Below are 25,064 nucleotides of genomic sequence, written 5' to 3' on the forward strand. Positions count from 1 at the left end.
TCATCCACCCACTGGAAGTCCAATAATTTAGGCAGACAATTTAACAACCCTAATTATAAATGTTACCCAAGACTGGTGAAATAAAATAAAAAGTATGTCTAAATGCAGCAGTTCTGTATATCAGGTATCAGAAAATTCCATATTGAAATTTTTGGGTTAGTTGTTAGATTATGAACTTTTAGAAAGGGGACAAATTGTGTTTTGTTCATTTTTATAATTCCTGCCCCAGTACAGTATTTTGAATGTGGTGAGACTCAACACATGTTTGGGAACCGAATGAATGGTTCTCTCTCTCTTTTTTATTATAGTGAAATACACATAACATAAGATTTGTAATTTTAACTATTTTAGGTGTACAGTTTAGTGCCATTAAGTACATTTATATTTTCATGTCCTGTCCTTTTATAATAATTTAAGAGATATAGTAATTGCAGAAAAGTTATTAAATAGATAACCAAAAAGAAAAATGATTTAAACTCCCCTCAAATTCTACCATCCACAGAAAACTGAGATATAACCACTCTTAACACACCCTTCCAGATTTTTTTATGTACATTTATTCCTATCCAAATAAAATATACAAGTGATCATATTATATTTACTGTATAGTAATCTACTCTTGTTTCCTTAACGTATAGTCAGTATTTTCCATGTTTTTATAGATAAATGGGTTGTTTTTTATCTGGTTATATTTCATCCACTGTTTTTCATGTCATATACCTCTAGTAGACATACTGATGGTTAGGGGTCTTGGTAACAGGACTAAGAATACAGATGAATCCCATGAATTCTTTTTTTATCTCTGAGCACAGTGGAAAACAACACTAAGGCCTGGATTTCTAGTTGTGGGCCTATGTGTAATTTGGGGTTTGCAGAAGAGGCTGGGCATATTTTTCTAAGTCTTATATTTAGGTCAGGGATCTAATTACAACATTGCACTGAGGGAAGGAACAAGAACAATGTATGTCATTTGAATGGAATGTCATTTGAAACCAACATCTTCTGGAGAAATGTTATTGAATGCCTGACTCTCTGTATTACTTACTTAGAGAAAAAACACATACTGAACAACAAAATGGCAATGCTCACTACCAGAGAGAGACTAGAACTTGTCTGATGGGTAGTAGGACCACTGCAGAAAAAACACCATTAATGAGACTGTTGCTAGGAGACGGGAGAGCCAAAAGCCCATGGCATTGTAGGGGTTCCACTGGAAATCAAGGCAATTTAAGTGTGATTTGGATCAGAGGTTTAGCTATTAAAATCTGTCCTTTGATGAGCATGTACTTTTTAGTGTGTAATGCTTAATATGATTTTATGTTTTTGGAGGAATTTTGAGGCGAATCCCAAGGCATTTCATTTCTTTCCATAGAGATTATCCCTTCTTCAAAGCACAACCCATTTTCAAGTGACTGGCTGCCCCTCCCCCACACACTTTTTCAGTGCTATAACCCGGGAGCTGGTGCAGAGGCAAAGCGCATGCTGCTGGTAAGTAGCTGAGCAATCTTCTGTAAAATAGATACCCAAAATATGTTTTCTAAAGCAAGTGACATGTTTTAATGGAATAGAATAATACTAAACTGTGTAGGAATTTCGAATTCTAATCAGTAGCACTTGGAAAATGGCTTAATTATAGTCTAAATATTTCACCGTCACTTTTCTAGTTTAAAGCTTGTGTCCTAAATGGTGAGTTGTTGGAAGAAAATATAGAAACTTCCTCCTTGTGATTCTGATAAGATATTTCCCAAAATAAGACTTGACGAAGATGTCACTAAAATGAGAAATTGAATTCGGAACAGTATTTCTGCTTTACTATGTTTGGATTAGACTTGACAAAAATGGGTTGTGATTCTAGATATTCTCAGATCTGATTTCCTTTCACAGTGTGGAGAAAGCAGGAGAAACAATGTTATTTTGCAATGAGGAAAAGGATATTCTTTCTTTCTTTTTTTAATTAAGAAAATGATGTGACTGGATATCTGTACAAGAGAGAAAATAAGAAGGAGGGCAGCCTGTAATGTTCAGATTAATTACTTCATGTGCGCGATGAATGTGTGTTGAATGGGGAAGATCAAAATTTGGTTTTGGGATGAAAAATCATGAAAAATAAATAATGAACCTTGCAACTGTAACTATATTTTGAGAATGATTCATTTGTATTTATGGGGGTCAATTTGTACAGTAAAGATAGAATCTTCTCAGTATTCCTTTCTTTGAAAAGGGATGTAAGAAGGATAGCAGAGATTCCTATCAACAAAGCTGTTTTGTATGTTTTTGAAAATGTGTATTATGTTTCCTGTTCCATGAAATTTGCTTTCATAGATCTATTTCTGCAAAAAAAAAGAAAAAATAGTTAAAGTGGTGGTTTTTCATTCCTTTGAAATTCAGATTGTTTTGACACTTCAACAGGAAGAAAGGAGAAAAAAGATATATAAATTTTCAAGCTAGATGACAAAGCATCAATCCAGTAAGAAAAATAAGAATGAAAAAGCTTCAAAGAAAGTCCACAAGATGGACCATTTTTTCAGTCTGAAAATGTCTGCTGGTAGCATATTTTGCAGGGGTAAGGGGGAGAGTGTGTTGAAGGCAAAGGGAGGCAGTGTTGAACAGAGCACTGCGGCAAAGAGAATGACTGACGCATCCAGGGACATGTGACCATTCTCTGGTGTAGTGAAGAAAATTTTCCAGGAGTCCATCTTGTATAAGAAATTCCGTACCAACTAACATGCAAATAATACCATAATTTGTATGTAGTACATAGTAAGTTTGTTTTGCTTGATGCTCTGTCAGTGTACATTAGTACATTTAGTCTTTGCTTTTTATTGTCTTCATTCTAAGACTTTCTTTCTGTGCTTCCACCACTTTTATAACACTTATTAAAGTATCTTGTTAAAAATGCTATCTTTCACCTTTAGTCATAAAAATCTCGTATAGTCATTGCAGAAAATTTGGAAAAAATCAAAAATGACTATAAAAATTACCCATAATTCTATAATGTAGAGGTAATTACTATTAACATATTTACTGTCAGTCTCTCTTCAGTGAATGCATGCAAATAAATGCATAGTAAATATGTTTATATATAAAATGAAAATCATAGGTACATATAGTTTTCGACCTGTTTTAATCATAAAATAACATATTGAAAGAAATTCCCCATATTTTTAAACATTCCATAAGAATGTGATATTTTGTGGAGGCATAATTTTCAATCATATAGGTGTCCCACTAATTGTCCAATTATTGAGTGTTTATGTATATGTACAATTTTTGCTATTATAACTTAAGGAATATCTTTCCCTATAAATATATTTGTGCTTTTCTGTTTTTCCCTTAGGATAAATTTTTAGATGTGGAATTTCTGGATCTAATGGTATGAACCAATTTGTATCTTCCCCTGTCCCCAACCGCATACATATTGCCTAATTTATTTATCATATGTGATACAAACATTATTTTCCAGTTGTTTTTTTGCCTGTTGACTTTTTTTATCATTTATGGTGGGTTTATTTTTACGTGTCATTGGTGTACATTTTTAAATATTCACAACTAGTAAATGTTGGTTTTTGTGATTTATTCTTTCATTTGATGAGTATATTCACCTGTATTTTACCCTAGTCATTTAATTGTTTCATTTTCTACAATTAACTTTAATTATCTGAATTTATTTTGGTATATGTTTGGAAGTAGGGTCTAATTTTGTGTTATTTTTTTTTCAAATAGGTCACCAATTGTTTCTGCATCATTTATTGAATAATCCAGCCTTCTTCCACTGATTTGAAATGGCAACAACTGTTCTCTTGTTAGGTAGGGTGTAACTTTCCACAGGTCAGCCATTTTCTTTCTACCTAAGATGGTTACATTCCACAATAGCACTCCTACCTTCTTAGCAGCTTCTGAAAGCATTTCAAAGTGTCATGGTCATGTTTATGCTCTTCAAGAATTCTAGGCACATTCCGTTTCAGGCAGATGTTTTCAAACAGGATTTTAAAATTAATTATTTAAATTTTTTATTTTTATCAGATTTTTTTTACAAATTAAAATTGAGAAATCTGAATATATAAAACCACTGATCCAGACGTGCTATTCCTTAGACACACCTGAATTCTAATTTTGTGTTCAAAAAAATACCCCTTGGGTTAGTGTTACTCCTAAGGTTCTTCCTTCAACCTCTTTTTCTTTTTCTTTTTTTTTAAATTTTTCCCTTTATTAATTAAGATATTACAAATGTGTCCTTATCGCCCCAATGTCCCCTCATCCCCCCAATCCTGCCCTCACCCTCACCCCCTGTTGTCCACATCCATCGCTTATGCTTATATGTATGCATACAAGTCCTTTGGTTAATTTCTCCCCCTTAGCCCCACCCTCCCCTGCCTTCCCTCTGAGTTTTTAGCATCTGATCGATGCTTCTCTGATGTAGAATCAACCTCTTTTTCTACTCCTCAGATGCTTGGAGAATTAAAGCTGTCTGGACTCAGTTTCTGGAATTTTCTAAAATGCTATAAGAGGGAAATGTAAGAAGTGTATGAGAAGCAGAAATAATGTTTGCCAGCCTGTTGTTGGCGGTATTCTGATCTAGGGGTTTAAAGAGGTTAGGGTGAGTCCCAATCCATGCCACCATTGTCACCATGTGTTGTAGATAAGGACACACTCCAATGATTCATCTGTTCACTGCAGGTGGAAGGCTCAAGCATAAAACATTGAGTTTTTTAGTGGAAAATGGGTTAAGTGTGCTCACAAAAATATTTGACTATTAAAATCATCTGCCACTCACTGTTGACCCTCCACCCCCATCTCCAACACATACTTATTTCTCTATTTACTTCTGAACTGGCCTCTGACCTTTACTGATTTTGAAACAAAACAAAGGAGCAGGGATGGGAGGATGGCTTGCCTACCCTTACTGCAGGGGGCTCTTTAGCTCATAACCACAGCTCCAGTAATTTCTTGACTTGCGCATTAGGCTGTGATTTGTTTGTATCTAGAGGCTGGTTTCCCTGGCAACAACAGCTTGCCAGAGCTTGCACATTCCCTCCTCTGCAGTGGCGGAATGCAGCTGGGAAGGAAAAGGAGGGTCTTTGGGACCAGAGTCACTGAAGGAGTTATTCTGCAATCATGATGTCAGTTTTTCTGGGCTAAACTGCCATCATGATTGTATATACAGCATTGAATATTTTTAATCCTTGGAAGGCTTTGAGCCACTTCCTTTTTCTTCTTCCCAAATTACCTCTTCTCAGTATGGTCACCAGTGACCATGAAGTCTTCCAAATGTTTCACGTTACTTACATCCTCAGGGGCCCAAGGAAATTCATAGTAATGTGAGCACAGGAAACAGACTGCCTGGGGAGAATCATTGTGATTCTCCCCACAGCAAATATTCTCCCAGTGCCCCACCGATTAAACCCATAGTTGAGATTTTCCTCAGAGCACACACTCCCCTCACATTACATTGACCTTCACCAGAGCACACAGACTCCATCCCACAGCATATAGACTCCTGTCAAGATTGAAGAGTTATCTCATGACACAGACTCCTTTGAGCATACAGACCTTCCTCAGGGCACACAGCCTCACACCATATCACACAGACTCTCCCCACAGAACATAGACTCACCCACAACACACAGACTCACACCAGAGCACACTGACTCTCCAAAGAACACAGACCTCCTCCCCAGAACACAGTTCATGGCACAGCCTGAAGACACACACAGAGAGACACAAAGACTCTCCCACAACAGATGGACTTGCTCCATGATACACAGACCATTCCAAAAGGACACAAACTTGCCCCAGAGTACACAGACACTGCCCAGATCAAGCAGACTCATTCCACACCACACAGATTCTCCCCACAACCAAAAAATTACTCCCACAGAACTCAGTGTGTCCCACAAACTGAGATGCCTCACAGTCCACAGACTCTTTCTACAGTGTATAGAAACACACCTTAAACACAAACTGTCTTCACAGGACACAGGCCCTCTCCATGACACACAGACCCTCCTCACCTCAGGCAGACTGGCCCCAGGATGCACAACCTCTCCCCAAGACACAGACTTGCTCCACAACTTTAGGATTTAGCCCATGGCACACAGATTAAACCCATAGCATGGAAACTCTTCACACAGCACTTTGACAAGCTCATCCCATTGCACAGAGATGCAACAGTACATCTTACAGCACATATATCCCCTCATGATGTACAGGTTGTGACACAACACACAAAGTTTTCCTTCAGTACATCAATTTACTTCACAAGCACAGTTATCATACATTGCAAATACTAGCTCTATAGTGCACTAATTTGACCAACACTATCCAAGCCTTCACCAACCATACAGTTACTATGCAATGCGCACAATGGCCCTGTCACAACAAAACACACCCCAAATTCTTCAGACAAACTGCAGTAGACACACCTCACAATGCACATCACAGCATGCAAATTGGTCCTTTGATGGGCAGTCTTGTTCAACAACAGACACAATCCTGCCACAGTAGAACCTAATCTATCTCCAAAGTGTTCAGATATGCCCTTCAGGGCACAGTCACAGACGTGATCTATATTACCATCACTCATCTCACAACATAGATGCAACCTATCCCATGCAAACATACATAAAAACTCCACCCTTATAATGCATAGAATTGTGTCACAACACACACTTGCCATACAAATTCATTTCACAAAAATGATACTCCTTATGGTGATTACACAATGTAAACACATATTCCAAAACACCTGCAACCATTTGCTCTGCAACTTCCACATTTACCTCAAAGCACAGACTGTGTCCCTATTCACATTGCTGCCCATAAACACAATATGCCCAACCATGCACAGAATTCCATCAAAATGCATAGATTCTTCTATCAACAACATACTTGCTCCACAACACACAAGCACCACTGAACACTGAGACTCACCTTAAATGTACAGGCAAACCCTTTGGGACATAGACTTGACTAGCCCCAAAACACAATCTCCCCCACAACACTAAAAATTCACAGGCATGCCTGTAAACATAGACTTCTGCAATGTGCAGAATTGTATCACAACACAGACTTACTCTAAAATGGAAACCCTGCAATGCACATAAACATTCCCCAGTGTGCAGACACACAATACACATTACCATGCAATGCAAAGAGCTCCATCATAGTTTGCAGACATGCTTTATCATACTGTTGAGCTACAACTCTTGCCTACAACATATACACAGCTTGTGTATGGTTAAGGGTAAGGCCTCTGGACCCCTACTACCTAGGTTTGAATCCAGGTTTCATTCCTTTCTAATCGTATCACCTTGGGTAAGTATATATCTCTGTGTTTTAGTTTTCTCATCTGTAGAACAATAATAACAATAGCATCTACTCAAAAGGGTTGTTGTGTGTTAAATTAAATAAGATATGTTAAGTACTTAGTGCAGTTTCTGGCACATAGGAACTATTACAACTATTACTGTCACCCCACCACCACCATTACTACTAAAGAGAAAAGGACCTACCTTGAATACCTAGAATCACGTGATAGCAGAAGATTCACCACATGATACAGAACATCTAGAAACACCTTACAGCATACAGACACCCCACCACAACACCCACACACCATACAGAACACAAACAGAACCCTAAACCAGATGCCACTCACAATATACTGAACTGCATCACAATTTAAAAATTTGCTAAAAATTGCACAGGCTTGCTCCAAAATACACAGACTCATTCCACAATGTCCAGGCTCCATGCACAACATCCAGCCACATCCCACAAGACACAAGCTCACAACACAGTACACACATATATACATGTACCCTGCAACTCAGCAATAAGCCCTATATTATACAAATACATCCTACCACACACTAATTTTTGTCACATAATATGTGGACATATCTACTATTCACAAACATGCTCCTGAATTTATAACACTTGTACCATGATACTGACTCATCCTGCAACACACAGACTCACCCAGTAATTCAGGGGTGCCCATGATGCGGACTTACCACAATAGATAGACTCATCCAAAGACACGTAGACAGGCTCTACAGTACATCGACTTGCTACAAAATAACTTAGGTACAGACATACCCTGTACAATGCATGGGACCGTATTATAACAAACAGACTAAATCCTCAACCTAAGGCCTTTCCCCATAAACTAAGGTTTGTTTCAGGAATACAAAGAATACTCCATGACACTTACCACATCTCCCAAGATACCCAGAGGTATGTTAATATGTACAGAGAAGCTTCACAGTGTTCAGCATCACATAATATGCACCCTCACTCCACAATGTACAAACTCATCCCTCCCTCAAATGCTCATTGGCCTCCAATGCACAGACATGCCCCATAACACAAAAACACTTTTCATGGGCACAAACAGACCCAAAATGCACAGACATACTCCACATCAACACACATACACACCTTTTACCCTACAACAACAGAGTCATTCTACAATGCACCCCCTAATGTAGCAATTATCCTCAGAATACCTGGAGATCCCTATAACATATACACATTTCCCACAGCAAACATGGTTCCCTGATAACTAACAGAATTTCATCACAATCTACAAACATCTATAAAGCACGGACCCAGACAACAATACCCAGACTCATTCCATAAGGCACAGAGACATGCCATAATCCAGGTTCTAGACTCACAACAAGGAAACATCCCTTTCAAAATAAGTATTCTTGTAAACACAAAATTCTCCAACAGCTCACAGAACCACATCACCACACATCTTTCCTTGAAAGCAGAGGCTTGACATACAACTTACAGTGTTGGTCACAATAGAAAGTCTTCCCACACATTGCAAATATTAGTATCTCATCACCTAGACATAGCTCATGAGGCCCAGAGACATACCTAAAGATATGCACAGCACCCCAAAACAAAGGGGCAGTACAGATTGTGGTTAAAAGCTTACACTAATCCCACATGTAGTATTTACTAATTGTGTGAACTTTGAAAGGTTTCTTAACCTCTCTGTGCCTTATTTTCCTCAGATAGAAATTGGGAATAATAATGGTACTTTTAGAGTTATTAAGAGGAATAAATGAGTGAATGCCTTATGAAGTGTTTAGAACAGTGCCTGGCATAGAATTGGTGTTATCCATATTAACCGATCTTGTTGTTGTTGCTGTTATTGTTGTTTCTACATGTGGAATGGGACCATAATGGTAAGACTCAACCTAAAATAATTAGAATTTACCCCCAGCAAAGAGTATACCCCCATAAAGCAAACAATTACATCACAGCTCATACTCTTACCATTCTTTCCTTACAATTCCCATGTTGACTACACTTATCTCACAATAAGCAAGTGCCACACAGTTTCTGCAACACCTAGACTCACACTCAACACCTACACACACATTGCAATGAACAAACATACCTGTTATACAGAAACATTCATGCAAAGACTCATTCCCTTCAACTGCACCCTATCCTATATATATCATGCTTGACAGTACACTTGCTCACCACAGATTACATTGGCCACACAACTTAAAACACTTACTTTAAGTGCAGTGCCCTAGAAACAATCTACAAGGCATAGACTTTTTCAACACACAGGATTGTATCACACCATCCCTATCAAAACCCACAAAAATTACCTGTACACCCCAAATTGCCCACACTGCACCAACTTGCCCCATAATGCAGGTAATCTATCCACAAAATCCAGACTTGCTCCACAGCACACATACTAGTCCCATACCACATAGATTGGCCTATTCCACACAAATATAATCTTCAATGTACAAAGTCACTGACAAAGTAGACACACGCAACAGGGCACACAATACACATCATCAGCTCCACACAGTGAAGACTTAACCCAAAACATCTAGAATCAACCCAGTAAAAACCTTCATTTCACAATACCAAGACTTGTCTTACAAAATACAAAAAAACCAACAACCCTGTAATATACAGACCTCAACATGCCCTATAATGTACAGACCCAGTGCAGACTCCTCCAACTATGTAGCGAATAGCATCACAACAAGCCATCTTGCCCCACTGTACACAGTCTAGCCTCATAATACCTGGACATAATTTACAATGAACAGGCATCTACACAACCCAAAGCCCCCAAGGGAACGGAATTACATCACAATGCCGGGGCCCCAAGCATCTTCAGCTGTCCCTATACAGATCCCCAATAGATATACAGGACCCATAGAACTCAAATACAACCACAGGCTTATCTTACAATCTACAAACATGCCTCATAATGAATAAACATCTCACACAACGCAACTCTCTGTCTGCATTGCCCACACTCACATTAGGACACCCAGAGTCAACTCACTGCTCACAGATCACCTTACAACCCACAAGTATGACACACAACAAAAGGACATGCCTCTCAAAGTATGGGCACAACCACTACCCACAAGCTTAAACCATAATGCACAGGATAATAACACAATGCTAAGGTATGCCCCACAAAGCCCAGACTGTCACACAATGTACATACATCATGCAGCAAAGTCAAGCCCCACAAATACCAAGTATAAGCCCCAACAAAACACAGATAAAACCCATAATGCATAGACCTCTCATAACAAGAGATATACCCTGCAACACACAGACTCTGCTAACATGCATGGGTTGGAATCACAATGCACAGACTCATTCTACAAAACTGATTTGCTCCACAACAGACATAATCGCTCCACAATGAAAACACTAGAACCAATACCCAGGTTTACTGTACAGTATTTCCCCCTACTACCCCACCACTTAAGAGGCCCATAATGCATAGATATGCACCCCCAACACCCTGACTTGGCCAGCCACACCTGGACACACCATATGCTGCATAGTCATTAACCTCAATCCAGACAGATGTGAAAATACCTCATATGAAATACAAACATGTCTCATAAACACCTAATCATCCACAATGCACTGACTTATTCCATAAAGCACTGGTTTATCCCACTCAGTTTGATCCAGTACCACAATCCATAGAGTTGTCCCAAAACACAATGGCATTTCCTAGGATGCAAAGACATATACCATAACATTCAGAATCACAATCCACAATACTCAGAGACTTCATACTATTAAAGCACAGACCGAAATGCATAGCACACAAACTTGCCTCAAAAGCACATAGCTGCACCACAGTGCACAGACATGCCCTACAACAGAGAAGTGCCTCAAACACACCATCACCTTTCAGTGCGAACACCTGGCTTATAGGGAAAATAGAAGCAACAAAGCACCTAGACCTGTTCTGCCGCACAAAGACGAATCCTGCAATGCCTATCCACAGCCCTCTACTCAGACTCATCCCACCAACTGTGAGCCGATTGTACAACATAAATTGTAAAAAGGCCAATGCACAGTCACAAATGCACAATTCAGACTCTTCCTAGAAAGCACAGAATCATATCCCAAAGTGTCGATATGACCCACAATGCACAGTATCAAGTCATAATGGGGAGACACATCTCATGTCACAAGACTCTTTCTACAGTGCAGAAACATGCTCCAACATGCATCTCTTCCCATAACACGGTCATCTAGACTTCCTTTACAATTCCTAGATGCAGTGCCAAGACACTGCCCACCACTCAGACCCACACCAAAGTACACAAAACAACCCCAGAGCATACAGATTCCCCACATGTTGTATAAGGTCAACTCATGACACATAGATGTGCCACAAAATACTCAGAGTAGACACAAAACTCGTACACACACACATCTCTCAGCACAAAGACTGACTCTAGAACACTTATGGTCAATGACAACATGTAACCACCTCTCCCAAGAAGGCATAGAATAGCATCACAATACACAATCTGTCCTACAATATATAGAACTGTCCTACAGTTAACTCACTTACCCCTTGGTGCATAAATTTGCCCAAGCAGTGCACACACATGCACTACATGTATAACATGTATACATGTATAACATGTATAAACACTACAATGTAGAGACTTGCCCCAGATGTAGATGCCCTTGCACAACACAGGATTCCATTGCAGCCTGTCAGCTCACTATTCAAGGCATAAAATAGCTTAACACATACTTTGCCTCACACTTCACTAGCTCCACAAATTCCAGACTTGTACCAAAACAGACAGATTGGACCCGGAGTCTCAAACTCACAGTACCACACACAGGCTCTAAAAATAGCTTCAAATTCATAATATAACATGAAAACGTGTCCCATAGGAACACCCTTACCAAGCTTATGGTTGCCCTGCAATGGATAGAAAGAAACAACAGCACTCAAATTCAGCTTACAAGTTTTTGAGTTGTCCTACAATGTATAGAATTGCATCATAATGCACAACTAAGACCAACAACTCACAGACCTACCCCAGACAATGATTCACCCCACCACACACCACACAATTCCCAAATTTGCACCAAACCCTCACACTCAGCCCAAAATACACAAAACTCACCCCACATGAAACAAAGCATAGCACATACATTAACCCTCACACAGAATCAATTCACAACTCACATTTGTCCCACAATGCCCAGACACACATTACAATGTGCAGACACCATTCACAACTTAGACACTCCCAAAACAATGCTCAGAATGCAATAACATTACAGACTTCTCCATACAATGTCCAAATTCATTTCATAGTACCCCAAATTGCAAAAAAACCAACCACATTCATTCCAAAATACACAGGTTCCCCCGACAACTCCTGTATACATCACAATACATCCCACAATACACAAATATGCTTCATAAGATAGACTCCCCAGAAACACACAGTATTGCATAACAGCTTACAAACATTTCTAAAAACATACATTCAATAATGAATGGACCAATTAATAATATCTTCTCACATCCTCAAACACATAGATTCACCCCCTCCTCCACCAGCATAGACTTATCCAGTAGCTCTAAACATGCCACAGAAAAATAGATTTGCCCCACAATGTGTAGAATTTTACACAACTTCCAAATTTATCCTACAATTCATAGACTTTCACCCCTACAAACAGGGTTATCACACAATGCAGAGACTCATTCACAAAGCAAATAATTAACTCAGAGTACACCACAACCACTAGATATGCCTCCAAATACACAAACATGCAGCACAACACCAAGATACAATCCACAACATGCATATGAGCCTTACAATGCCCAGTTTCTTCCATAACTCTACACTCACCTCTCAATATCTAGACCAACTTGGACTGTCACACATCCTCCATGACATAAGACTACCATAACAGCACATGGAATCACATCACAATGCACAAATTTATCTCACAAGTCAAAAATTCTCCAAAAGATGCCAAGACTTGCTCCATAAGTCATCCAATATCAGTATTACACATAGGTTTGCATAAAAACTCAGTCTTACACCATATACTACAGAAATGCCTCATAATACTTACAATGCACTTACAATGAACAGGCTTGCCCCACAATGCCCAGACTTAACCCATAATATTGAGATATTCCCTATAACACAGAGGTAAGTTCTATAATGCAAAAATCTCCCTATAATGTACCGCCTTACTCTACAATGTATACTCACCCCCCTATAGTAAGAATTGACCACAGACATCCAGCATATCCAAAATTCAGTCTAGCCACTAAGACATGTCTTAAAATGCATAAATTAGCTCCATAATATATTCACATAGCTGTCTTACTATAGACAGATATACCCTACGACAGAAAGGTTTTTACCACAAACACAAAATTTCATTCTGGTACACAGATTCACCCCAACACACACAGGATCTCTCCACAAGACAAATACCCTACAAAGAAAACTTGTGTTCCCAACACCCAAAATTGCCGCAGGACACACAGGCTTGCCCCACAGGATGAAAGCAGACTCCATAGTGCACACTTATGTTCTTCACCAGAAATGCTTTACCATACAGCCTTGCACCAAAAGTCACACATGACCTACAACCTGGACACAGTCCATGGTGCACATACTCACCCCCACAACACCTTGGTAAAAATTCCAATGAAAAGATGCATCCTACAATGTACAAAATCTCTTGAACATACATAGATACTCCCAAACAGTCCCAGAATGACCACATCATGCTCATAATTTCTCCAAATGCAAATTCATTTTTTAACTTGTATTATTGACACTATTACTCCAAGTCACCTAGAATCAAATCACAACATACAAACTTAACTCATATAAAGTTCTCCCCACAATGCACTAACATGCTCCTCCATACTCAGACTCTCCTACATACACAAAGTATCATTGTATCATCACCCCACAAAATCAATACATGATCCACATTACTATAGACAAGCCTCATGATATACAGACTTGCCCCACACTATTGAGAGACATAGCCTATGATTCACAGCCATGCCCTGCAACACAAACTCACCCCACACAAAAATCATCACCCAACATAAAGATCCAAAACTCAAGACATGCTCAGTTACACACTGGCATACCACATAACACAGAATTATACCATAAAGCAGATATGTCTTACTGTACACAGAGTGATCCCACATAACAAATACAAGCTCTCTCACATCCACACTTGCCCCTAATAACCCACACTCTCTTGACAACACCAGGACACATCCAATACAACAACCAGAATTAGGTTACATAATGCAGGCTTGCACCATAATGCACAACATTGGACCACAACCTGCTGAAATGCCATACTATGGCACAACCCCACACACAACAGACTTTTAAAACACATTTTAAAAATTCACATAGAGCCCTAACCGGTTTGGCTCAGTGGATAGAGCGTCGGCCTGCGGACTGAAGGGTCCCAGGTTCGATTCTAGTCAAGGGCATGTACCTTGGTTGTGGGCACATCCATAGTAGGGGGTGTGCAAGAGGCAGCTGATAAAATAAATAAAATTCACATAGATTTCCCACAAAGCAAAGACATACACTAAAATACAAAGACTGCCCCTATGACACAGTGATTTACTATAGAATCTCTAGAATCAACCCTTGACACACAGTCTCATCCCATCAATTCATAATATATCCCACAATGTACAGACTGCCATGTATAGACCACAATATCTAGACATGCCCTACAATGTGAGGACATGTTCCACAATCCATAGATTTCCCTGACAGTATATCTAAAAATCACAGTCATAAAATACACAACACTAAAATCACTCCCACAAAGCACAGTCACTCCAAACCAGATGCTCAGGACCCACAGGGCCCATAATTCATAGAGACAACCCACAATGTACAGCTTTATCTTACACCCCCTAGCTATGCCTCCCTTAATGTAGAGAACAGCCTCACAGTGCACACATGAGTCATACTATTGATAGTCTGACACCACAAGAAACTCATTCACAGGACCTACAATTTACTTACACATCATGCAACTCATATATTTGCTTCATAACACCTAGATCCACTTTCCTTCAGACAGACTCACCCCAGAACATAAGACTCGTCACCCCCAAAATCATAGATTCAACCCACAACACAAAGAGACTTCCCTGTAACAAAAAGATTTTCTCTTCCAGACTCACCTCATCTCACCTGACTCACCCCACAACACCGAACCTTACAACACTACACAGAGACATGCTACCTAACCCAGAAACTAGGCCAGAAGACTGGCACTCACTCCCATGGTTCTCACACACTGATACTACTACATACACAGGGAGGCATAATCCACAACACACATTCATCCCACAACATGCAGACTTGCCCCAAACTTTACAGACATCCTTAATAATACCAAGCATTGCTACACAATACTCAGAAAGTCTATAAGACCAAGAAAGGCAACACAATATATATACTCACTCTGGAACATTTAGCTTCACTTCTGAGGTCCACACTCTATCACATTTAATCCTCAACAATATGCTGCTCCATAGGATACGAACTGAGAACTGACATGCTCACACAGAGCTTTGACAAGTGACTTCACTTTTTTGAGTCTGTATACCCATTTGTAAACATAGTGAAATACTTCCTTTTGGGCCATTCTGAGAATTAAATGAGACAATTTCTGCAAAGAATCAAGGTTCAGAACAGTCTTTGGAGGTAGACATGCCTGCTCCAAGGCTTGGCTCCACCACTTATTGGTGCTGGGATCTAGGCACATATGATAGTAGGAATGGTCAGTGGTACAGGAGACAGAATATGGATTCAGTGTCAGTCATGTCTGGTTTTTAATTCTGCCTCTGCTAATAATTGGCCATGTGACACACACAATGCACTGAAACTCTCTGATCCTAGTCCTCATTTATAAATGGGATGACACTGGTTTCTGTCTCCTAGGAAAGAAGGTAGAAGTAACTTTGGAGCCCTTTGTAATAAGCATGCCTGAGGAAGCAGAAGGTGGAAGGAAACAGTATGTGGGCCCTACCTAGGGCCAAAGATGGGAAGGAAGATAGGTATGTGCCAGGGTTTCCAACCATGGCAGTGGGATTTGAAGATCTGAACAGCCACCTGCTTTTTGTGTTCAGATTATAAAAATCCTATGTCATTAGGTCAGTGGTTCTCAACCTGTGGGTCACGACCCCTTTGGCGGTCGAACGACCCTTTCACAGGGGTCGCCTAGGACCATCCTGCATACCATATATTTACATTACGATTCATAACAGTAGCAACATTACAGTTATGAAGTAGCAACGAAAATAATTTTATGGTTGGGTCACATGAGGAACTGTATTTAAAGGGCCAGAAGGTGAGAACCACTGACTTAGGCCATAGTTACCATCTTCAATAATCAATATTTTTTAAAGGAGGCTGTCTTTTCATGTCTATTTTCTTGGCTACTTCAAGAATAGGAAGAAAGTCTTGACCCCATTCTGGCTGGCTGTATTGTAGAAAAACAGGTGTGTAAATGACCAGAAGTCTGTTCAGAAGAAAGTGCTCACACCTACACACACAGATATTCATCATAGACAAGAACATACACAACAGAATATATATAGACATGCAGTGTCACAGATGTTCATACTGACATAGACACACAGGTGTGTCATAATCATACAGACCATACATTCTTAAATCCACAACCAAGGATATTTGTTTGCACAATACAAATGTAATATCCAGAGTCCCAACAAGCATGATTTCATGTATACATGGATACACATATGAATATATAGAGTAACACACAAATGCCCACAGTTCTGTGTGTAGACACAGAGCAACATATAATTATAAATATACACCCCATATTGTACAGACCAGAGAAACACACAGAGATGTATATATGCCATCCAGACAATGTGTTTACTGATTCATAACCTCAAAGATGCAAAAACACAAGTGCACACACTTACACAAATATAAAAACATAAAGATGCTTCTGGAGGCTCATGAGGCACATTCTGAGACACCCCCAGATATTTATGCAGAAATGTACACAAGTATACACAAACCCACACAGGCACATGTGTGTTTGTATGTGTGCATATATACCCATACACATGCATAGAATCCTTCATATGCCGAAACAGGTGTGTGTGTGTGTGTTTACTGATTTGCAGAGACATAGACACATTTACACAAACACAGAAACAGTGATTCATTCATAGGTAGATACATGTGTTTTAAACATGTACTTAGTGGCATTTTCATGCTCCCAGAGTCACATGCATATGCACACAGAGGCATTGTTATCATTAAAACACACATACATAAGCATGCTCATACCTGTATATGAAACCTAAGTGTTCATGCTCACCATGAGCACATGTTCATGTGCACACATGCACATGTATGGAAATGCACATGGGGCACACATGAGAATATTTATGTGCGTGGATGTACATAGGAAAATACACAAGCACAAAGGTGTGCACACATAAATTTACTGGTACATGGAGGCATATACATGCACATACAGACAAAACAGAGGTGGATCCATAAAGAGATCTCTACATGTATGTACTATACAGACAGTGTTATATACATTTAGAGAGATATGCTTTCATATAGAGCTAGATATGCATTATAGATAGGTAGATAGTTGATAGATAGATAGATAGATAGATAGATAGACAGACAGACATATATTTATCAAAGATGTTTTCGTATGAAGAGGCATATATCTACAAAGATAGGCACAAGCCTAAAGACCTACAAGAAGATATATACAGGCAAACATTGGCACTCACACATAGATTCCCTCAGAGGCACAAGAGAAGCATACAAAGTTACACATATGCACAGAAAAGCAGGTAAATTCACAGAGACACAGGCATGTGCACTGGGAGAGGTACACAGACCCACACCCATATAGACTCACAAAGAGATGGACACAGAAGTTTGTGCAGATGTATATAGAAACATACAGTTGTATATACTTACAGACATTATACATGGATGTACAGGTAGAGATAGAAATATAAAAACATATACGTGAACAAGAGGCAGACAGACACACACAAGCATGCATGTCTATTGACCTGTGCATGCAGACATAGAAATATGTGCATCCACAATAGCAGAGCCCAACACACCTTCACTGACACGCACTTGCACAGACATTTGTGTCTATAGTCATATGTATGCATGCAAACATAGATGAGCATGCACAAACAAATACAGGAACAGAGACATACATGTACATACAGGCATACAAAATTCTCATTCATATAGAATCCTCACATGTACTCAACAACATAAACATCTGCACATGGACACACAGATGCATTCACCGAGAGAGTCATCCAAAGAAATTCATTCTCATGCAGACAGATTTATGTAGACGCACACACATGCCCCCATACACATGCAGATGGTCACACAAACATACACATACTAATAGAGGTGGGTGAACAGATGGATGGACATCAAGGCATGCAATGTGAATATAGAAATAGCTAGACACAGATAAAGGGGCTTACAGACAAGAATGTATAGGTACACATAGATACATAGACTCACATTCAGACACACACACATACATATATTATGTATATATTATGTACACACACATACATAGACATACAAAGACCTACCTTACAGATGAGTATATGCAAGCAGTAAACTTAAGGGCTAAATGTGTCCACATAGACTTAGATGCTATGGACTCATGCAGAGCTAAATACTTGGGGATAGAGGTACAGTCCCACAGACTTATGTATGTGTACATAGATTTGGATACTGCACCTCCAAAAGAGAAGGTTCCATCCACTTAGATAAGCGGTTCTCAACCTGTGGGTCGCAACCCCTTTGGCAGTTGAACAACCCTTTCACAGGGATCGCCTAAGACCATCCTGCATACCATATATTTACATTACGATTCATAACAGTAGCAACATTACAGTTATGAAGTAGCAACGAAAATAATTTTATGGTTGGGTCACAACATGAGGAACTGTATTTAAAGGGCCAGAAGGTTGAGAACCACTGACTTAGATAGTGACACACTCCAAACAGCCCTTAAAGGCACATGCACACTGAGCTCTGTAAATGCACTTACACATATAGACACATAAAGGAGCAAAGGTAGGTCTACAGTTGTTCATATAGAAAATAATGCAATAATCAATAAACAATATACAAGAATAAACTCTATGTTTTGCATCCTCACAACTGTAAACCCACTTTTGCCCCACCCTGTATATAGCCCTCCCCCCCTCAGCCGGCCAACCTCACACAGCCCCTCCCCCCCCGCCAGTTGGCCAACCTCCCATGGTCCCTCACCCCGGGGCCCCAATTGGGGGGAGAGGGCCAGCAGGTCAACCTCCTGTGGTCCCTCCCTGCTGCTGGCCGACCTTTTTGATAAGTCCCAATCGGGGGGCTGGCCGGCCAACCTCCTGGGGTCCCTTACCCTGGCCGGCCAGGCCCTTGCTAGGCCTCGATCACCAGCCAGGCCGAGGGACCCCACGTGTGCATGAATTTGTGCACTGGGTGTCTAGTTAATAAATAATAATACAAGAATAAACTGTGTTTTGCATACTCACAACTGAAACCTACTTTGTCCACCCCTGTAAATGTACATGCAGATGTACACGCAGGTGCCAGATATATCCCCACGCAAATACACAACATCCTCATTATATAAAAGTAAAGGATATACACATATATCTACAGGCAATGCGGTCCTAGACATACTAAAAATACAGGCATATTCAGAGGGACTCAAATGCACAGATATGCACCCTTACATGTCAACATGCACAATTGGCACGCATTCTCTCTCTCTCTCTCTCTCTCTCTCTCTCTCTCTCTCTCTCACACACACACACACACACACACACACACACACACACACAGACATATAGAGCTAGATATGCATTATAGATAGGTAGGAAAGAAGGTAGAAGTAACTACCAGAGCCACTGATCTACAAATGTACTGCTATGCTCATATAGCACTCAGTCCTAAATGTATATTAAATATGTGAATGTGCACACATAGACACCTGCCAACGTAAGCATATAAATATATACATGGACTTAATTATGCTCAAACAAAAACAGACATAGGGACTCATACAGCTTTATACATATGAAAATATAAAGATTCAACCACATATAAAAGGACACATGAATAAATACTTTTTCAAAGGAAGCTGTGACTTATTGACTTATAATGCACCTTTTTCTTAGCCTCTTAAAGCGAAAATGAAAGTTATTAAGCTCCCTGTGATGACTGTATTCAAGCAAATGTGGAAATTACCAGAAAGTTTTCTAAGAGATCTGGAATGCACATGTTGTGTGATCACACACACACACACACACACACACACACACAACACACACACACGCACAGATTCACAGGCATAGAATCACAGGAAAACAAAGAAATATAAACATGCATGGGTATATATAGAAAGATACATAGAGACTTACACATACCATGGAAACATCACACAGTGTAATATTAAAGCTCATGGCTATTGAATTTGAATACAAACCAAACCTGTGTTTACATCCCAGCTTCAGCACTTACTAGTGCAATGATTTGGGGCCATTATTTTGCTTTCTTACCTGTAAAATGGGGGGAGGGCGGTAATGTTAGCTCTTCCCTCAGAACTATTTGAAGATTCAGGGAAATGAAGGGCTTAGCCTCATGTTTGGAATGTCATAGATGCTACTGCTGCTGTTGCTTTTTTGGTTTTGCTAGAGCTGAAGTTCTTAGCTGGATAGGGTTTGGGTTTTGTGGTCCAAGTGCATGTTTATATCATAGAGATGTATTAATACTATTCATAAATGATATCAATAAAGAATATATTAACTTTATAGACAAGGCCATTTCTGAAATTTTCAGAGATCACAAGGGTTTATTACTGTCCCTGTCAATGGAAAGACCTAAAATAAATACTTCCTGCTGTTGGTGTTTGTTTGTAGTGATTGTCACTGTTGTTTGGATCCTTTTCCTTTTTGCAGGAGGAGATGGAAGATTTGAGTGAGCCAGTGGAAGACAGGAAAGAAGGCTTCCCTCCCAGGGCATATTTGCCACCTAGTGACCATATTGAGTAAGTACAGTATTTGTGGATTGCTCTGAAACATTCCTAAAATTTTACTTATTGAAAAGTTGCATAACCTCTCTGCCAAATAAGCTAGTTCAAGTTATAGTGATTTCTGCTATATCCAGAAACTAAAAATAGTTATAACATAAAAATAAACCTTTCCTTCTAAATGTCATATTCCCCCATCCCTGGTAAGTTTTTCTCTAGAATTTATTAAAACTGTGGTCTATAGCAGTGGTCTTCATACTTTCTAATTATAGGCCACCTAAAATAATTTTGAGAAGCTAGCTATCCCATCATACATCTCTAAGTTAGCATCTGAAATTTATTATCATAAATTTAATTATTTGTGGCTGTTATTTCCAGCATATTATAAATACTTGTGCTTTTCAATAACATAATTTAATCACATTTGTATGATCTAATGAACTAAAAATACCATAGTAACTTGATACTCATCATTGCTAGTTTAAAAGTAAAAAATAAAGAAAAACCCATAAATAGAAATTTTACATGATTGCATTATCTCCTTGAAATTGCCATTCCATTCAACTTCTCATACATAATTTATCCTAATGTAATATAATTTTATGCTTAAAAGCCTTTTATTTTCACCATATCATAAATCACTGCAAGAAGTATATATAGTTTGAAAAAAAATTTCCTATAACTCTAAGCCTCTGAGTATTTTTATAATTGAATCACAAGTAGTATACAGTTTATTAGGCCAGTATAAAATACTATATATTTTGATAATTATGAAAAATAAAAACTAGAATTTGATTGGAAATGCATTCCTTAAGTGCATGATTGTTTATTTTTCCCCAAATTAGTTCATGACTCAGAGGATGACTTTTACTTTTCTTCTAATCTAATGAGACAGAGGGCAGTATAATTTTTTTCTTATTTTTCACTTTTATAGTTATAAGAATTCAGAAAACTTTGTTCCCATAAATAGGAGGGAATGGAATGAGTGTCCAAGTCATGGGTCAGAAATCACACAGTGACCTGTCATCAAAAATTATTTTTAATTATTTAAATTATTTAATTAAAAATTATAGTTTTAACAGACATTTTGGTTAGAGCTCTCTTGAATAGCATGAAAGCAAAGAAGCCCCAATTTACAAAAGGATTTGTTGATTAGTCATTGATTTCTGAGTTTCTGGGAATTCTACCAAAATGACCTTACCAAGATTTTGAAAATAACTATTATGTGTCATACTTTCATTTTGAGGCATTATTTTAACCCAATATACTTACAAAGGTTGAGAAAATAAAAATACTTAATGTCTTAGCCAATATAATAATTTTGGTAAAATGACTTTAATTCATTATATCCTTTAAATATAAAGCTCCGTGGCCACAGATTTAGATCATCAATTTCGTAGAAAATATTTGTAATAAAACTTAATTGGCAAAGGCAATGTTCATATCAAGATAATCAGCCAAGTCATCTTTACCTTCAGAAAAAAGTGTCTGACTTCATTTTCAATGTAAAAAATTGAATTACTATGCATTCTGAGGAGCACTGGTAAAACCATGGAGAAATCAGTTACTAACAAACTTAGATTAAAATTTTAATGATATTTGTATCCACTTCAAAATAAATTCAGAAATTAAATAACAATTTTGTTTCTCATGTAATATGTAGCCAGCATTATAATTCATGTATGAAACAAAGAATCCAATGACAGGCATGGTTTTTCTTTGGTAAACAAATACACATATGTTGTTAGAACTCTATTGCTTGGTTTCTGGAAATAATTAAGAATCATGTACAGGGTTGGGCAAAAGTAGGTTAACAGTTGTAATACAAATAAATAATAAAATAATTAGCAAATAATAATACAAGAATAAACTCTGTGTTTCAACATACTCACAGCTGTAAACCTACTTTTGCCAACCCCTATATGAAAATTTAAAAATCTATGAATGTAATTAGACCATAGAATCAAACTCTTCAACCATATTTATGAAAGAGAATAATACATATAGCTAAAAAAATCAGTCTGGCAACCATCATATTTTATTTTTAATAATAGGAGATAGAAATTTTGATTATTTATACAATAAAATAAGGATTGACTGTAATCGGAAAAAATATTTCAAGATACAATATGAGAGAACAGATTCTAACTAGTTTAATGAATGATGTACCATATCTGAAAGAAATCACAATAATATCTATGCATAAGTTTTATCGTGTAAACACTTGGCAGCACAGGAAATCATTCCAGTCATATTTAATAGAATTGTAATCAACAGCGTGTACTGCTATTAGTTAGGAAGTGCTTTTCTTTTCAATTAATTGCAGATTTAAGTGATTAGTATTGAGAATAGCTGAATAATAATTCTTAGTTTTAAGCAAGTGGAACAAAAGTTTCATAGTCAGATCAATTTTAGACAAGAATACATATGCAAATTGAGAACCATAGAGTGAGTTACCTGAAAACTCTCCCTGTTGCATATTTCTTGAAAAGAATTCATGTACCAGTAGCCTAGTTTGAAGACCACTGTTCTAGACTATCTTAAGCAGAATTGCTCCAGAGCAATATATAGTCATTGTTGGGAAAACTGATTTATTGTAGTTTACATTCACAAGAGTGCAGTGGAAAGAGCTGCCACTCTTGAATTTCTGGCAAATGCTTCTATGACTGTGTTTGAGCAAAATATTCTGGAAGGAATTATTTTATTTTGTTGATAAATGTATGTAATGACCTTCATTTTCCAATATGGGAGCCACTAACCACAAGTTGGCTATTAAGCATTTGAAATGTGGCTTGTGTGAACTGTGATATGACATAAGTGTAAAATAACAATATATGCCGTATTTCAAAGACAGCACAAGCATAATAAAATACTTAATTAATATTGTTATATTGATTACATGTTGAAATGATATTTTAGATATGTTGAATTAAACAACACATTAAAATTCATTTCACCTGCTTTTTAGACTTTTTTAAATATTGCAACATAAAAATTAAAATTACATATGTGGCTTATATTATATATATTCTAAATATATAAAACCCTAATATGCAAATAGACTGAACGGTGGGACAACTGAACAACCGGTCGCTATGACGTGAGCTGACCACCAGGGGGCATGCGTGGAACATGGCAGGCGTCAGCAGCAGGCAGCAGAGTGTGGAGCAGGTGTCGTGGCAGGATGGTGGAGCGGGTGAGTGGGGGCGCCAGACCAGGGCAGGGTGCCAGTCACTGTCATCAGGGCGAGCCTCTGGTGGTTACTGAAAATTCTTTGCTCCCGCACACTGAGGTCCTGCCCAGCGCTCGCACCTGCTGCCAGCGCTAGCCCCACTTGCACCTGCTACCGGCTCTGGTCTCACTTGCACCCACTGCCAGCACCAGAGCCACTGCTCACACCTGTTGCCAGCACCTGGTGCCAGCCCCGATCACCCTGAGGGCTTCTTCACCTCCCCCTGCTCCTAAGGGGCAATCGGGAGAATAGCCGCTGCTCACACCTGCTGACTGCACCATCCCGGCTGGCACCCACTGCTGGTGCCAGCCCCAATCGCTCCGTGCCATCAGCAGATGCAAGTGGGGCCAGCGCCATCAGCACGTGGGAGCGGCGGCGGGAA

The 25,064-nt window shown here is 38.8% G+C and overlaps 1 long non-coding RNA gene across 4 annotated transcripts; it reads left to right on the top strand.

The window, feature by feature from the left end:
* The first annotated feature begins 1,434 nt into the window (after positions 1 to 1,434).
* On the top strand, positions 1,435 to 24,547 carry LOC102259659. Of its 4 annotated transcripts, none has more exons than XR_001359542.1 (6): positions 1,435 to 1,488; positions 3,338 to 3,373; positions 3,724 to 3,828; positions 16,308 to 16,423; positions 21,380 to 21,468; positions 24,512 to 24,547. It is a non-coding gene; the product is annotated as an uncharacterized LOC102259659 (long non-coding RNA). The 4 variants fall into 4 exon arrangements; XR_001359545.1 differs by having other exon boundaries at positions 3,724 to 3,807; XR_001359543.1 differs by lacking the exon at positions 16,308 to 16,423.
* Positions 24,548 to 25,064: the final 517 nt, after the last annotated feature.

Source organism: Myotis brandtii, unplaced genomic scaffold (genome assembly GCF_000412655.1).
Source record: "Myotis brandtii unplaced genomic scaffold, ASM41265v1 scaffold654, whole genome shotgun sequence".
Lineage (NCBI taxonomy): Eukaryota > Metazoa > Chordata > Mammalia > Chiroptera > Vespertilionidae > Myotis > Myotis brandtii.